Raw genomic sequence first — 17680 nt, 5'->3', positions numbered from 1 at the left:
CCAACGCATTTATTCCCTACAGTGTTCCTCCGACGAGGTCCATATTTATCTTACCAGTGGTTGTAGAGAGAATTGATTTAGAATTACATCGCAAATAGGACCTCACTAAAAAATGGAGGATTACTCAATCGTGCTAGATATTCCGTCCTGTCAGAGTTAATCATTTGCTGGGGAATGAAAACCCATTGCAGCTTAAAGGCATCCATGCATATATTAAACGAGTTGTAATTTTAAAATATGCATCACATCACGAAAAATCTACAAATAATGTAATCACAATAATGGCACCAATGAACAATAGAATTAATGCCCTTGGTTTCCTATCAGAAATGTGAAAATGTTTAATTTTTGCCCAATCATAGCATCCAAGGTCATTGCTCGGAAGCTTCCAAGGACGTGGCTTAGGCAAAACAAAAATAAAGGATAATACACCTTATTCGATGCGTTTTTTTAGACATGTGGAATGGTAGATTACATTTTATTTTGCTTCCAGGTATGAAGGTAGAAAAGGCTGAATGAAGTGTTAAAAGCAGCACAGAAAAGATACAATAATGTGCATTAAATTCAGCTCAATATGCGCTGGATAAAATCGATCGAAAAGCAACACTGGACACAAAAGAAAGAAATGAAGAATAAATACATAGAATTTAAAAACAATGTAATCACAATAATGGCACCAATAAGCATCAGAAATTATGCCCTTGGTTTCCTATCAGAAATGTGAAAATATTTAATATTTGCCCAATCATAGCATCCAAGATCATTGCTTATGAGCTTCCAAGGACGTGGCTTGGGCAAAAACATGATAAACAGTGGCCAAACCGCCTTATCTGATACGTGTGGGGTCTCTCCCTCGTTACAGTACTTAAGCATTCATAGCAATGCAAGTAGTTAGAGAGACCACTGATTGAAATGGTAAGAATAACCCAAAAAAAACTGATTAGAAGAGACTAATAATACATATGGGATTCAACTCAACTACTATTAAGAGAATTAAAGATTATAAACCCCAATTCCTTGGGAATAAAGTAAATTACAACAATGGGACAAATAAGCAACAGAAATAATGCATGTTCACTGAAAGGAGTCTAACGGAAGGGGAGTACAGTACGTATATCTCCTGCTTTAAAAAGGAATGAATAGATGAGTCAGAAGACATATCCGGCAGTAAATTCAGATCACTACTATCCCTCAGGCTACACAAAAACAAAACAAAACCGCCAAAGAAAACAGAATTCCCTGGGAATGACTAAAGTGTGTCAAAGATTTCCTCCATGGGAATACTCCTATACCAAAAACGGAATATTGCATCTTCTAAATGTGCCTAGATATCTCCTTTAAAGAGAGAGAAACGTAGCAGACATAGAAGGCATATACCGGAAATAAACTCAGATCACTACAATCCCTCGGGCTCTTGCTGTATAAGGCACCCTACAGGAAAACAAAACAAATACGCGAAATAAAACATCAAACCATTACCTTCCACTGACAATCCAGAAAAAGCAAGATAATAATCAAAAGAGGGGCGAAAAAAAAAAAATTAAAAAAATGCACAATGGTCATTCTACCGGGTGAAGATCCTATAAAACTGCTGCGAGCAAGATTTACACACCTCGACTTCTCTCATGGCTACCCTCCGATTTCGAACCCGCCTCCACAACCACCTTCGCCGTATACATGTTGACCCCTGCTCTTTAAGTAATCTAGAATTTAGGGTTAGGGTTGTTAAACTCACGATACGTTTAGGGTTTTGGGTTTCTAAGTTTACCAATCCAACTGGTCAGAAAATACAAGATAATGAACCAAAGAAGAAAAAAAAAAAAATAGATGAAAACTGGAACAGCTGTCATTTCTCGGTTAAAAATACTAAAATACTGCTCTATACACCTCAAATTCGAACTCGCCTCCGCCACTACCTTCAGCGTAGAGATTTTGACTCCTGGTATTTAAGTAATCTAGAAGTTAGGGTTTAGGTTAGGGTTGTTAAAGGTGACGATAGGGTTAAATTTCTGGGTTAATAACTTTAGGGTATTAATAGTTGAATTGAGGCTTTTTTGATCCATAATAATTATTAAGAAGAATTTCGGCGTAAATCACATCTAGAGAACCTTTGTCGACACGTTTCGAACCAACTAGTGTGGTTCATCGTTAGGACAAGTTGTCGACATGTGATTTACGCCGAAATTCTTCTTAATAACTTTAGGGTATTTTTTGGTGCCCTAGGTTAATAGGTTTAAGGGTTTTGCGTGCACTGCCATGGGTTTAGGATTTCTCGAGGCTAACCCTCAAATTTGAACGGTGCATTGTAGTGCCTCCGTAACCACCTTTGACTCTCGGTTTAAGTTAAGGGTTTTTTAAATGCACTCAATTTAATCTAAGTGGACAAATTTTTATGTTGAACTTATGATCCATCCTGTGGAACAATAAATTCACATACAAATTTTCATGGTAATTGGATAAGGTTGAGTTTATTATTTTTTTTTAAATTAAAATTGAGAAATATTATTATAAAGAGTTGCAGCGTGGTTAATAATGAAGCAAAAATGACAATTTTAGGAAGTGAAGGTAAGTTTTTATAGTGATATGAGTGATTCATGTCGATGAAATTTTTCGGAAGTAAATTGTGTGGGATGATTAGTTTCGTCTATCATTTTAGGTGGACACAAATGACAATTTTGGGAAGTGAATGTAGGTTTTTACAGTGACATGAGTGATTCATGTCGATGAAAAAATTTGGAAGAAAATTGTGTGTGATGATTAGTTTTGTCCAACATTTTAGGTGGACACTCCACCCATCATTAGGGACCAAAAAGTTTAATGATAATCACATGAGCGTTGAGGAGCCTTAAATAGAGAAAGACACCAAGTAGCTATCACAAGGCAATTGATGTTCATAGTGATTTATATTGATGAAAACTTTTGAAAGAAAATTGTGTGTGATGATTAGCGTTGTTCAACACTTTGGGTGGACACTACACCCATCACAAGGGACCAAAAAAGCTTGATGATGGTCACATGATTGTTGAGGAACCTTAAATAGGTAAGGACACAAAGTAGTTGTTATAGGACAATTGATGCATAAATGGTCAATTATAGAGAAATTTTAATAAAGATTTTAGAATGTACCAAAGTAGTCTTTAGGGAGATTCAAATCAGTTTAAGTTCATATTAGGAAAATGGGATGAAAAAGATAAAAACTCAATTAAATAAAGTTAGGTTAAGATGTAAACAAAATATTAAAGTTTTTTTTTTTTTCTAAGTAAGACTAATTCTATTAAAAAGTAAAAAAATATAATACACCGAGGCTCCGCCTCAAACTCTGTTTCTGGTGTTCATCGAAACAGTTGAAGTTGCCCCAGATTGGGGAAACCAGCATGAGTTTACAAAAACAATTACCATATTACTCTGTACTGACATAACAGACACCAAAATTCAACCTTGTGACCCAGCAAGAAGGTGCTACTCAGCTATACTGGACATGACAGCAAACTAACATAACTACTATACTGCTAAACATACGCAAAAATATCAAGCGATTGGACCAACCCGTGATCTGCCTAAAGCCGATTTGGTTCATGGGTGGCTGCAAATGCCAGAAGGCTTCAGTTGTTTGGCTCCTCCTCAGGAGGTTCCTCGACCACGGGACACGCATACAATTCCCAATCATCTTCCGTTTTTTCCACTTCGTTTTTCTCAGCATCGCATGTAGGCCCCTCTATCTTCTGGGTGCCTCTTGTGCTGCCAGCACACTCCACCGTTAAAGCCACGCCTGCAGAGCTGCCACCCGCCCGTTGAGAGTCGTCTGCATGCTCATCATCACCATACAGTCTTTGAAGCTTGGTTTCCTGACTAACATCCTTTGAATTTTTCTCCTAAGTGTCTCTCAGATCCTGGGCACTCATGTCCGGAGAATGCTCCTCAGAACTTGTCCCTTGATCACTGTCTGACATTTCTTCTTCAGTGAAGACGACGGTTACCTTGGCAGTGATAGTGGGTTTGTTCAGATGACTATGGAACCTGAAATGGGTAGCGTGAGAGGCAGAGCCAGGACGCTGCTGTGAAATAACAGAATGGAGCCCAACATCTCTGTGCAAATCCCTTGACGCCATTCCACGCCCGCGCCTGCTGCTTGCATAAGAATAGTGTCTGAGCCGAGGTCTGGGTTGAGGCTCATCTTCCTGGTTCTGTGGAGAGGAAGGGGGAGTCGAGCTCTACACAGTTCGAGGTCTCGCTCTGCCTCCCCGAGAGCCTCCATAACGACTCCTCATACGTTCCCTTACCATCCTGGTGAGAACCGGAAGCAAATCAGTGGGAGAATTAGCAGGGGAGGGGGATTGATTGCAGAAACAGGGCTTTTGAGCAGAATTTACAGGGCAAAGCATGGAGTGGGAGAAATGGAGGCCATTTCCCAAGTTGATACAGCTAAGGTGCCAACAACATTTTCCAATAGCTATTCTGCTACCAGCCAACTTTCCCTGTAGCGGACAAGAGCTACAGGTCGGGGGACGAACATTGGGAGCAGGAGGCGCCATTCTGATATCCATCTCTCGGTCTGAGGAGTTCTTTATTGCCATCTGCATGCAGGACAGATTTCGGCTGTTGTGAGCCTTGATCCGGACCCCATTCATCACCTGGCTGGTCCTTGCGCCAACGATACTTAATGAGCCCATTAATTCTCTTGGAAAACACCCACATCCGGGTGTGTTTCTTTCTCCTGGATCATTTCTCTTTTGACCAGTTCCTTATACTCTGTGATCTGTTGTTCACTAGCTAGCAAAGAGAGAGAATCTGTATGTAGAGCCTTTCTGCTTTCAACTCCTATGTTCGCCAATAGGTCTGCTACTTTGTTCCCTTCTCGTCGAATATGTCTGAGATTGATTGTCCTGTGGGTAGAGAGCCAAGTTTAAATTAGATGTAATCGACTTGCTAGCCTCCAGATGTTGCTTACCTTGCTAGAGGAGGTTCCTTGCAGGATTTTGGTTACCATGCTGATAAGTATCTGCGAGTCTCCTTCTATAACAAGTGGAAAGAATCCATGATTATGAGCTAGGATAAGGCCCTGCCATAATCCTTCTAATTCTGCAGAATTGTTGGTATCCCACCCAATTGAGCCTAGGAAGATTTGGCATGGTATACCTACATGATTTCTGATTATTCCCCCAAATCCAGCCTTACCTGGATTCCCTTTAGAGGCGCCGTCAAAATTTAGTTGGAACATATGACGGGGAGGAGGTGTCCATTTATTCGGTATGCTTTTATTGACTGGAGTTTTTTCCTTGATTATCAGTGCTTGATCCCACTATATATTCCAGTTTGTCCATATGGTTTGCTCCTGTGGGGTTGAGGGGAATTCCTATTCATACCAAGTTTGTAGAAGTAAGGTCTCCCTTATGTTTTGACATATTGTGATCCACAGGGATTCCTCAGTCATAGATTGATTTTTGAAGATGCGCTGATTCCTCTCCTTCCATAATGTCCACATAAGAAATCCCGGTATTAGCTTCCATAGGGAGTTTAGAAGCTTGCTTTTGAACGGACTCTTATCCCAGTTTCGAATAGTGTCGATAATATCTCCTGAAGTCCTCCCATCCTTTTGACACCTGAAGCTGATCTTTTCCCAGAGTTTATGCGCTAGCGAGCAGGAGTTCATAATGTGCTAAGTGGTCTCCTCCTCTTTCTTACAGTTGGGGCAGTAGGAGGGACCATGGAAGTTTCTCTTTCTGAGGTTGTCCCATGTTAGGATTCTATTGTGACATAAAAGCCATAGAAAGGTGGAGATTTTTGGCCAGAATTTGGGGTCCCATATTCTCTTCCAAACAGGGTCCTTAATAATGTGCTCCTGCATGATGATGTGATAAGCCTCCTTTGTAGAGTAGGTGCCTTTCTCTTCATATCCCCACCTAAGCACATCCATCGTCTCTGAATATTGTATTCTTCTCTTTGTTAGTTTTGTTTCTAGAGTCTTCTTTGCTGATTCCATTCCTTGGCTTAATATGCTTTCTACACTGTTCCATTGCCTGTTTCCCTGCATGGTGGATGGGATCCAGAATTGCTTGACTGTGCTTGACATTTGCAGGATCTGTTCTGGGATTTGATGGGGTAGTAGTAAGTCCTTTAATTTTGGTTGCCGCTGCCATGAGTCCTCCCAAAATCGTGCTGAGTTTCCATTTTTCACTTCCCAGAAGCTATGTTGTTGTATTAAGAGTCTATGTTGCTTGGCTACATTCCATATTAGTGAACCTGTCTTGACTTCTGAAATTCGGATTAATTCTTCTATTAGTCGACTATTGGCATATTTGGCATTCCAAAGCCTGGCCCAAGGGGTGGACGGTATAGTGAGCCACTTCCACCAAATGCGAGCTCCCATCACCATGTTGCTTTAGTAGGGATCGCGTAGACCCGTTCCTCCTGCAGATTTTGGAAGGCAGACAAATTCCCATTTGACCAAAGCCCATTTGCGTTTTTGAGATGTATTACCCCACAGGAAGGATCTTTGTAGACATTTGATTTCCTTGAGAACCCATTTGGGTGCCGCCAGGATAGAGAAAAGGTATAGAGGCATGGATTGGAGAACTGACTTAATCAGGATGAGACGGCTGGCTAAGTTGAGGGATCTATGAGTCCAGGAAGATAGGCGTGCCTCTAGTTTTTCTAAGAGCAGTCTCGATGAGGAATGTTGCAAAGCAGCATTAGTCAAAGGGGCTCCCAGGTACTTGGAGGGAAGAGTGGCAACTAAGAATCCAAGGATTCGAGCTATAGATGTTTGGGTGACAGCAGGCGTGTGAAAAAAGAAAATCTGGGACTTGACTTTATTTATTTTTTCTCCCGAAGCTTCTAAAAAATTAGACAGTAATGATTTGAATTGACGAGCTTCCTGAACTGAAGGATGACCGAAAAGCATATTGTCGTCCACAAATTGCTGGTGGGTGAAGGTGGGAGAGTTTGGAAAAGTCAGACCTTTGAGTTTCCGGGAAGATAAAGCATCTTTAATACAGCGTCCTAGACCTTCCGCCATTATCACAAAGAGGAAAGGGGAAAGCGGGTCTCCTTGTCTGATTCCCCGAGAAGGCTGAAAAGGAGAGGATGGAATTCCATTGATCAAGATTGAGAAAAAAGAGGAAGAAATGAGATTCATTACCCAGCGAGTCCAGGTTAAGGAGAAGCCAAAAGCGACAAGGATTTTCTGAATGTAGTCCCAACTTAAGCTGTCAAATGCTTTTGAGAGGTCGATTTTGAGGAGCATACCTGGTTTCCTGGAGCTTTCAGAGAATGAATGATTTCATGGGCAAGGATTATACCATCCGTGATCTGTCGGCCTTCGACATATCCCGACTGCTCTGTTGATACGAGAAATGGTAATAGCGGCTTGAGTCTTGTTGCTACAATTTTTGAGACGATCTTGTAGATGACGTTACACAGGACAATGGGCCGAAATTTGTCTAGGGTATTAGACTGAGCCTCTTTTGGTATCAGCGCTATGAATGTGGCATTCATAGCCGGCAGCATCCATCGCATAGATCTCGATTCCTCGACAACCTGCTAGACATCCATTTTAATTAGGTCCCAAAAATTATGAAAGAAGTTGGAAGTGAACCCATCAGGACCTGGCGTCTTTCCTTCTTTCAGCTGAAGCACTGCATTTTTCACCTCCTGTAAGTCTATCGGCTTGAGTAGAAGTTGATTGTGCTCCTCCGTAATGACTTTCAGTATGTTCCTTATAATTTTATCTATTGCTTGTGATCTGTTACCCTGTGGTTCTTGATGGGCTTGCTTAAAGTAGTTGAGTAGTTCTAGTTCAATGTCTTCATGGTTTTCTACTCTTGTCCCCTGCTCAGTTTGAATGTGGGTAATGTTATTGCTCATTCTGCGTTGGATAGTCGTTCGATGAAAGAACTTTGTGTTTTTTCCCCTTCTTTTAGCCACCTGATACGAGATTTTTGCCTCCAGAGCAATTCCTCCTGTTTGGCTCTTTCTGAGATCTGTGCTTCAAGAGCCCTTTCCTGTTTCACATATTCCTTTGTTCTGCCCTCTGTGATAATCCGTTGTTGTAATTGCTTCATGTCTTGATCTAGTGTTGCCTGAGCCTGGAATATGTTGCCGAACGTAGAGTGATTCCATTGCTTTATTCTACTTTTGAGGTGTTTAAGCTTCTGTTGGAATTGCAACATTTTTGTACCCCTTGGTGGATTATAGTTGGTCCATTCATAGTGACCAAGTTTTTAAAATTTGGATAAGTCATCCAAAATGCCTCGAAGCGGAAAGGCTTACGACTTGTATTGCCTGGTCGAGACCATTGAAGGGAGATTGGCCAGTGGTCTGAACCGGAGAACGGTAGTATTGAAGCTGAGAGGTCGCCTTCCAGATGGATTGCGTTGTTTGAGATAAGGAATCTGTCCAGGCGAGACGCAATTTGTTGGGTTCCAGTTATTTTATTATTCCAGGTGTGAAGGCCATTAGTGAACGGCAGGTCAATAAGCCAATTTTCTTGAATGTATTCTTTGAAATTGTTGCTCTCCGTATCCAGATTGTTCCTTCCTCCTCGCTTTTCTTCCATCTTGGTGATCATATTGAAGTCCCCCCCATTTATCCATAATGGATGAGCCCTATCTGCATTGATCACGGAGAGTGTGTTCAGGAGCTCGATTTTATTCCCAGTCTCCTGGGGAAAATAGACATTAGTTAATAGCCCATGAATATTAGTTCTTGTAATATGGAATGTCGCTTGGAGGAAATTCTTGTTGGCATGTATATTATTGAGCTCAATGGTGTGAAAATCCCATAAAATTGCTAAGCCTCCGGAGGCGCCGGATGCATATATTGTTACAACTTGACTACCAGGCAAAACTTTTGCTGCTATTCTATCTAAAGAGATGGAATGCTTTTGGTTTCATGCAGGAAGACTATTTGTGGTTTTTCTTGCTTTATCATATTTTTTATTAATCTGCATTTTCTAGGGCTATTGAGCCCTCTGATGTTCCAAGAGATGAGCTTCATGATTAAAGGTTAGGGAGAGAGTTGTAGTACTTCGTGAGCTTGGAATACCTCCCTGACTCCACAAGCATTTCCCCAATGCGTATGGTGCACTGGAGGTCCGTTTTCCTTCCTCATTTTTTGAACTCTTTACTGATATTTTTCCCGTCCCAGGGACTTCCTGTTTGGATGCCTAGTGATTTCTGTCTTTGAGCTATGGATAGGATTGCTTCCAGATTCTCCAATTGCCTCTTGGGAATTTTGTCATACATCTGTGCATTGCATGCTTGTTCCAGTCCCTGGATGTCCAAATCCCCAATATCTATGTTGTCCTGTTCTTCTTCCATATGTTGTATTTTGCCTATTCCTTCTGTTGTTTCTGTAACCTTTGCATGTTCAGTATGCCTATTATCTTCCTCCATAACTTGATAGGACCAAGTGAGCTTTGTGCTTTTATCTGATGAGGACGGATCTGTGGTTAATGATTCTTTCAAGTTTTTCTTGGGATCAGACTCTGGAGATTGCATGTTCATTGCCGGGACCCCCTTAAATGAGGTAAGGTTCTCAGAGTTGTGGGCATTTTGTTGGGCTAACACTTCAAAAGTATTGCTCGTGGAAGGCCGTGAGGTATTAGCTTGTGGTTTCTTAGGGTTTGAGTTGGATCTTTTATTGTTTATCCTTCTATTAACTACCTTTGTGAAGCCTTTCTGATCCGTCTCATTCGATTCAGAATTATTCAGGGGTTTTTGAGTTAAAGGACAGTCTCGAAACAGATGACCCAGAGTATGGCATCTTCTGCACCGGAACGACACATGTTCATAATCAACTAGCTGGATCCATTCTACATCATCATGAAAGATACTTACCGTATTCGGGAGAGGCTTATCGAGGTGCATGTATACGCAGATCCGGGCGTAGGATGCGTACCTTTGAAGTTTTGTCTCCTCAGCAGTTTTGACATATTCACCAAGCCCATTTCCTATGACCTGTAAAGTCTCCTCGTCCCAGTACTCTGTAGGCAGAGAATACAGACGGATCCAGACTAGCGCCCAGCTGAGATCCTCTTTGTCTGGATTGAAGCGCTCCACCCATCCTCTCAGAAAAAGACCCGCTGCATTAAAGAAGTAAGGCCCTCCATCTATTACCCTGTTTTTGTCCTCTATGCAGTTGAATATGGCCGTGAAGAACCCTTTAGGTCTTAGTTGTAGTGTTATGTGTCCTTTCGGCTTCCATTTAGCCGCGATCCAGCCATGCAGTGCTTTTCTATTGGCCACATCCCTATGAATTTGCTAATCAGTTCGTGATCTCTCATGTACTGGATCCTTTCATTGATTCGTTGGCTCCGTAGATCTATCTTTGGGCGTTCAACAGCGACCGATCGACAGGTGCTTGAAGTGATCTAGGGATGTTCTCTGTTCCTTGTTTGTGTCTCTTCGGGTACTGCTTCTTCCTTGTTTGCAGGTATTTCAGTTTGCTTGGGTTCATTCTCGCTCCGCCATGTAGAATCTTCATCTCTTGGGGGAGGCACAGCGTCCCCCCCCCCGGGGGTTATTCATGCTGCTTACTCTGTTGCTTGACGGGTTCAGCCTATCAGATTAAATGCTTGTAAGACAGTGGTGCAGCATTCTGCTCAGATTTGCTGTTGCAGGTTTTTGCAGAAACCCTACTCCTCTCTCAGTCGCCTCTCAGCTCCCTTTTGCATATACTTTTTCAATTCATCCATGATAGTTCTTAAAGATATTACGAATATATTCAAAATTAATTAATATGGAAAATATAATAAGAAAGAGAGAGGGGAGGGGGTTTATACATCAGAATGGAAAGAGGGTAATGAAAAATAATGAACTAATATAGGGTGTTAAAGATTAAAAGAAAATATATAACAATAAGGAGAAAAATGAACCATAATTAAGGGGGCCATACTTGAGGTAAGGAGAGGAAAAAATATTAAAAAGAAGAGAAAGGGCAAAGAATCAAGAACAGGAACATGGAGGTAGAAAAAAGGAAAGAGGAGGGAGATGAGGGAATCAAAATTTATGAGTGAGTTGATGGATGACAGGTTACGAAGATTGCCTTAGCCTGTAGCCATCTTCCATGTTGAAGTTTTAGGGGTGCTTCTCGATTTTGGGAGCTTCATGGATGATTCGAGAGTTATAGAAAGGAACATAAGCTAAGATTTTTGCTTGATCAAAACAAATGATATGTTTGGATTTATAATAGTGCTCAGCTAAGGAAGATTTTAACAAATGATGGTTGTTAGTATCAGCAATGTGCTCTTAGAGACAAATTTTGAAGGGCTGACTAGTGTAACCAATGTAAGATTTTATGCATGAATAAGGAATTTGGTAGACCCTGAACCTGACAAAGGATTAGATTTGTCCTTGGTTGACCAGAATATTTGTTTGAGAGTTTTGTGAGGTTTGAAAACAGTTTTTGTATTTTTTTTTTGCTAAAATATTAGAAATGAGATCAGTGGTACGTTTTATATAAGGGAGAGAGACCATACCAATAGGAGGAGATGAATCAAGAGGGTTAGTATTAGACTTACCAACATCTTGAAATGCTTTATTAATATACGAGGAGTAATCATTGGCTTTAAAGGCTTGGATTAGAGGGACATTTTCATTAGAAAGGAATTGAGGAGTAGAGATTCTTAGGGCGCATGAAATGAGAGTTTTTAAGACAACTCGTTTTTGGGAAGGGTGGTGGTGGGACTGGGCATGAAGATATTGGTCGATGTAGTATTTTCTCTATACATGATGGGTTAGGGAGCCACCATGGAGGTGGGAAATAAGGACATCAAGGAAGGGACATAAATTATTAGATTCAATTTCAATGGTGAATTGAATGCATGGAGAGATATTATTAAGATGGGTAAGAAAGGCATTGAGAGTTGGAAGGCCATGTTGTCTATAACAAAAGTGTCATTGACAAACATATACCAACACTTTGTATTTTGATGCCAAGAGTTAAGGGTTAGGGTTTCAAAGTGCTCCATGTAAATGTTGGCTACAACAAGAGATAAGGAGGAAACCATAGTTGTGCTTTCAGTTTGCTCATAATGGTGTCTTTGAAAGAAAAGAAAGTGGAAGAGAGGCAAATATGAATGAGATTAAGGATTTATGAGTCTACAAGATTAAAGATAAGATTAATGGCTTCAGGAATAGGAATTTTATTGAACAAGGAAATGACATCAAAATTGACTAAGATGTCTTGGTCATAAACTTGGAGGTTCTTAATTTGAAGAATGAAATCAACTGAATCTTTGATGATAAAAAAAGGAGGACAGACCCCACAAATTGTGTTGAGAAATATAGGGCATTGCAATTAGGTGATTTCTCTATGATATCAACCAACATTGTCACATAGCAAGGCCTTGACTAACAAATATATATCTCCACAATATCTGACCTCAATGTTGGCGAGACCAATGATGTATAGACACCTTCATCATTGTCTCTCTCGAAATATACCCCACCCAGGTTCTCAGGGTGTGTTCCACCAAGACTATTCTTATCTTGGATTCCTAGTCCTCAAAGAATATCGGTCCTCTATGACTACTCGTATCTTGGATGCCCTAACTCATCCTCAAAGAGCATCGGATGCCATAAGTTTACCCAATCATCCATTATGTGTTCCCAATTGAAGACAAGAATTATGTGTCTATCTCTCCCTCTTAATTAGGGAGGACATACATATTCCAATGAAGGAATGTACTCATTCCTGCGAAATGAATGTACCTAAGCTCCCTCTTGGCTTAGGAATTTTGCTTCCAAGTTTCTACCAAGTAAGAAACTTGTTTCTAGGCTCCCTCTTAATTAGGGACCTACAACAGCTCCTTAAGTGGAGATGATAGGACAACTAGCTACTTGAAGAAATCCTCCTCGCGATGTCATGAACTTATTTTCTTTATTCAAGAGTCTTCATGTTTTGGGACTTCTTTGTAGGTCACAAAGCATCCATCACTTTCATCCATGAATCAGTCGTGTCATTATTCCTTTCATCAGAAAGTGATTCATTAGTTCCTTAGCTGACCTTCCTTCATGCCATGTTGCCTTCTTCATGCCATGTTTCCTTAAGGATCTTTCATCCTACTACATGGATATCAATGGTGGAAGATATCCATTTCTCTTCAACTTGATGTAGGGTCTTTGAGCTCTCTTGAGATGACTTGAGGATTCCAAGACTTCTTTCTAGTGTAGACTTCTTCTTGATAGATCTTGACTTCTAGATTCACTTTGATGCCTTCCTTAAGATTCGAACCTTGAATGTCCCTTGATAAGATGCCCTTCCTTGACTTTGTCACCTTAGCTCTGATACCATATTGAGAAATATAGGGCATTGCAATTAGGTGATTTCTCTATGATAGATAACTACTTGTGAATGTTTTTTTACTTCTTTTACTTAGGATCTTCTTTTACTTGTGTTATTATAGTGTTCTTCTTCATCAAAAAATTACCAATACATAAAACATAAAGAGACAAGAGATGCACAATGTAGGCTATCAGCCAGGGCCAAAACTTCTCCCAAATGAGAGGAAAACCCAAACAAATTCTTCTTCTTATAGAGACTTCAATTGACGAATACCAAGACCCTTGACCTATTTGCCACTCCAAGACCAAGACACAAAGCCTCCTTGATGAGATTATTCTTGCTTGAGTCAACAATAGTCAAACCTTTGTTTCTTCCTCCTTCTCAACTACCCTTTAGAATTCAGCTTCCTTTTCTCTGCTTTAGACCTGCACCCTATTTCAACCTCCTTGGAAACCCTAGTTGCAGCACATGTAAGAGATATATGGTGATTCAACCCCTTAATCTCCTTCGCTTGGACTGAATGGCTTTCTTCTCCAACTCGTCCTGATGAATTGAATCAAACACTTCTTGATTCGACTTCTAGCATAGCAAGGAAGACTTCAACCCTTTTTCTGCAGCAGTGACACTCCTTTTCTTCACATGTGTGAGTGGAGATCAACCCTGAAACAATCCCAAACAACCTTTCTCTTCCTTCCTTCCTTTCACGGGCTATAAGGCTCCTTTCTAAGATTTTTAAGCACTTCTAATTGCAGACTTACTTGAGTGAAAATATTTGCCTCAAATGAAAGTTGAGATGCCCTAGTGATTTGCTCATCAAATAAGCCGACTTGAGTGAGGGTGAGCCAACATGTCCTTTGGTGAAGATCATTTATTCCATCTGATAGCTGACTTGAAGGAGATACTTTTGCTTGGTTTTGGAGGGCCTTATTCTTCTTTTAATGACTCATACAAAAATATGACATGCCCAAGAAGGGTCCTTCATACATGACATTGACTCAATTTGACTTTTATGACTTGATGACAAAACCTATAGGTTCACAATGGGAATGTTAACTAAAATAAAATTCCTTGATCATGAAACCCATTATTCAAGTACTACAAAAATACTTTTATTTTCTTCTTTACATCAATTATGTAAAATCACAATTACACATGTCATTATGGAAACTGAACCTAGTTACACTTTTTAACAAATTGTTGGAGTATTTTGGCCAAATATCTAGCAAGGGCATGGGTGGGAGGTCTAATGGCACTAACAATTGGACTAAGGGGAACTCTGGGCTTGTGAATTTTAGGTTGAACGTAAATTTTGGGGGTTCAGGGGGTGTTAGGGATAAAGCACTGCTGAGTGGAAGGGTCAATAGAGGAGGAATTTATGGCTACATAAGAGATTCTGTTAATGTTTATAATTATTACATTACAATTGTTTGTGTAGGTGAATCACTTAATAAAACCAGCTTATATTCTAATTACTTTAAAAATACAAGGATTAGTGAAACCCGTGATGGTTATTGGACTCCTCCTAACCTACATTAGAGGGGATAGAATTACATTATTTGATGTTCAAGTCATATTTAATTTGATGGACTTCCCCTCATGTTTGTAGTCTTGTAGTAGAGTTGATTAACATCCTTTTGTTTGATAATGTAGTGTAGAATCTTTGCTTGGATTGATTGTTGTAGGATAAAATGCACGGTGTAAGGAGAATGGAGATACCCTCAAAGGTCTTCCCATGACCTTTGGCAGACTGTAAGATTATCTGCAACCGTCACAAAGTTGCATGCATGTTCATAAACAATAACTAACTATCAAAGTAGGACAAATAGATTACCTCAAGCCTCCGTGTAGATTTGCTAGAGAGCACAATGCAGCTAGGTGGAAGTCCCCTGAGCTAGCTCCAGATCAAGTCCTGCACATAGAAGAGACAAGCATAATCACAACATACAACCTCAATAACTAATACATGAATACATAAAAGAACATCTATTTACACATAACAAAGCTACTCATGCTAGAAGGTATTGGACAAAAAAGCTAATGAATGATAGTACCAACACCACATAGTAGACAATACAACTGCAGTTCTATATTAATATCGGAAGAGTGATTACAACCATTTGTTGCATCAGCCTTCCCTTACCCCTCTAGCTTCTCTCTCTCTCTCCCTTCTTACCAACTTCTTATGATTTGAGACAATGCTCAACAATAAAGTATGCTATCCTTTCAAATGATTTGACCTCTATCACCATAGCCCTAGCTTTTCTTATGTAGTAATTGAGTTAGGGTTTCCAAGTTCCTCCATGAGTTCCTTAGGGTAAGAGCAATGAAGTTGCCATGCTTTTCAGCTCTTTCCCATTTGCCTCCTTCATTAGGATTTAGAAATCCCCCAAATAGGTTGAACTTGAGATATTTCCTAGCTTTTCTTGGGTAGATTTAGGAGCAAATATATAGGTATTTATGAGTCAATCCACTCCTTTGACCTTTAGAACTTTATTAGGACCCACTAACGTTGTTCCCAAACTAAAAACTAGAGTTAGTAGGGCCACTAATGCACCCTTAGGCTCAGTGTATAGCCAGCGTTAGTGTGGAAACAAGGCATGTGATCTTGGTCTTTGCTTCAGCTATCATGTCTTTCCCCTCTGAGCTGATGAGGGGGTCATTTTGTTGTATAAAAGATGCCCCCTAAAGTGTGAGATTAGAGGCTGCGACGATGGCTGAAATACTTTACTTAATTGTAATTTTCCTTCTTCGAAAAAAAGAGAGAGAGGATCGGAGCTTCGAGTGGTACAAGAAACCTAATACAACACACACACACACACACACACACACACACATATAGATATATATAACTACTAAAATTATGTCCTAAGTTGGGCATTCCCATGCTCAGTAGCTCTGTCAGAGTGATTTTCTCATAAAAGAGATATGACGATGTTGGTCGCCAATAAGCACAATGCAGATCAGGTGTCATAATAGGATCATTCTGATGAGCTGTCTCCAAAAAAAAAATTACACAACTTGGGAGAGGAAGCAAGGTTGATTGATGCAAGCCTCTACCCGAGGTCTTGATTTCTACTTCACTGAACAGCATAGATCGATACATGTGAATATATGCGTTGATGTCGAACATGCACGAAATCATCTGATTACCAGTCAATAATGGAGACCGTTAACAGACGCGAGGAAGGCCACCAATAATGGTGATGGTCTCCAAGATGCACAGTACAATCTAACGAGTGTGAAAGATGTTTTTGTCATCGAACACTCGTAGAATCACTTAACTAGGAGCCAATAGTGAGAACCCCTGATCAAACAGAAGGCAACTTGCCACTAATGTCTGCAAATACCAAGGCACTGAATGTGTTTCTGGGTTTTCTTCCTAGATAGAGTGTTGAAGTCGATAGGAAGATACTTGTCGAAAGGTAAGCAATAATGTGTCCTACATCAATCGACACGAAATGGGACAAGAATGATTTGTTTTTTGATGAACCTTTGAGCATTGGGTCTAAACAACAGAGGGCATGATGAAAGGATATGCTTGATGGGTTGATGGAGGAAACAAAAGGTTAACCTTTGAACAATAGAAGGCATGACAACGGTTTTAACCATGCAGCACTAGACTCATGAACACCAAAGAGTGTTAGGATACAAAGATGCAGGAACATTGGGGTATTTAGGCTAAACTCATAGGATGGTAGGATTCATATTGAGAGGTCGTCACAAGGAAGGTTTATCTAAGGGAGTGCCATGTTTAAGGGAACGACTGCTGCCAAACCACGCTTTCTAATACTGAATGCAGTTGTATTGTCTACTTTCCCCGTCTGATTAGTTGAGTGAGTCCAGAAGGGTAAACTCATCGATCTTTTCATTTTTTAAGAGTCTCAAAAGGACCACGAAAAGAGTGACTCTATGCCCTATCTGATTAGTTTAATGAGTCTAGACAGGCAAACTCGTCGATCATTTCATATTTTGAGAGTCTGAAAAGGATTGTAAAAAGAGCGACTCTATATCTTTTTTGTGTAATTTAATGAGTCCAGACTAGACAACTCGGTGATTTTTTCATATTTAGAGAGTCTACAAAGATCGTAAAGAACGACTCCATGGTGGTCCCTTTGTCATAGTTGTTAATCGGGTGCGACAAAAGGTTAATAGTATACCGAGATCGGTTACTTTTCCATAAGTTAATCTATTGAATCCGGATAAAGAGAAACCTATATTCAATAGATGTTGACCTCATTTTGTTATGAGTATGAGGAGACTGAGTAAACTCATTTTTCGTCGTGAATTTTTAATGAGTCACGCAATGACAAACTCAATACCTTCATCAAATTTTAACGAGTCAAATGAAGAAAACTCAAGGTATCTTTTTCAGTTTAATGAGCAAGGAAAAAGAGGT

At 40.1% G+C, this 17680-nt stretch overlaps 1 long non-coding RNA gene and 2 other non-coding genes across 3 annotated transcripts; all 3 read right to left on the bottom strand.

Annotated features, from left to right (window-relative positions):
• Positions 1–245: 245 nt before the first annotated feature.
• On the bottom strand, positions 246–1861 carry LOC149178808 (uncharacterized). Its single transcript, XR_016258222.1, has 2 exons — positions 1613–1861; positions 246–1431 (listed from the first exon to the last, which is right to left on the bottom strand). It is a non-coding gene; the product is annotated as an uncharacterized LOC149178808 (long non-coding RNA).
• On the bottom strand, positions 266–408 carry LOC149178810 (small nucleolar RNA snoR2/U65). Its single transcript, XR_016258980.1, has one exon. It is a non-coding gene; the product is annotated as a small nucleolar RNA snoR2/U65 (small nucleolar RNA).
• LOC149178809 (small nucleolar RNA snoR2/U65) lies at positions 655–797 on the bottom strand. The gene has a single exon (XR_016258981.1). It is a non-coding gene; the product is annotated as a small nucleolar RNA snoR2/U65 (small nucleolar RNA).
• Positions 1862–17680: the final 15819 nt, after the last annotated feature.

This window comes from Pinus tabuliformis, chromosome 4_1 (assembly GCF_031772625.1).
Source record: "Pinus tabuliformis cultivar Carrire ecotype Pingquan chromosome 4_1, CPIR1, whole genome shotgun sequence".
In the NCBI taxonomy this organism is placed as follows: Eukaryota; Viridiplantae; Streptophyta; class Pinopsida; order Pinales; family Pinaceae; genus Pinus; species Pinus tabuliformis.
This window is presented reverse-complemented; position numbering and strand designations above follow the sequence as displayed.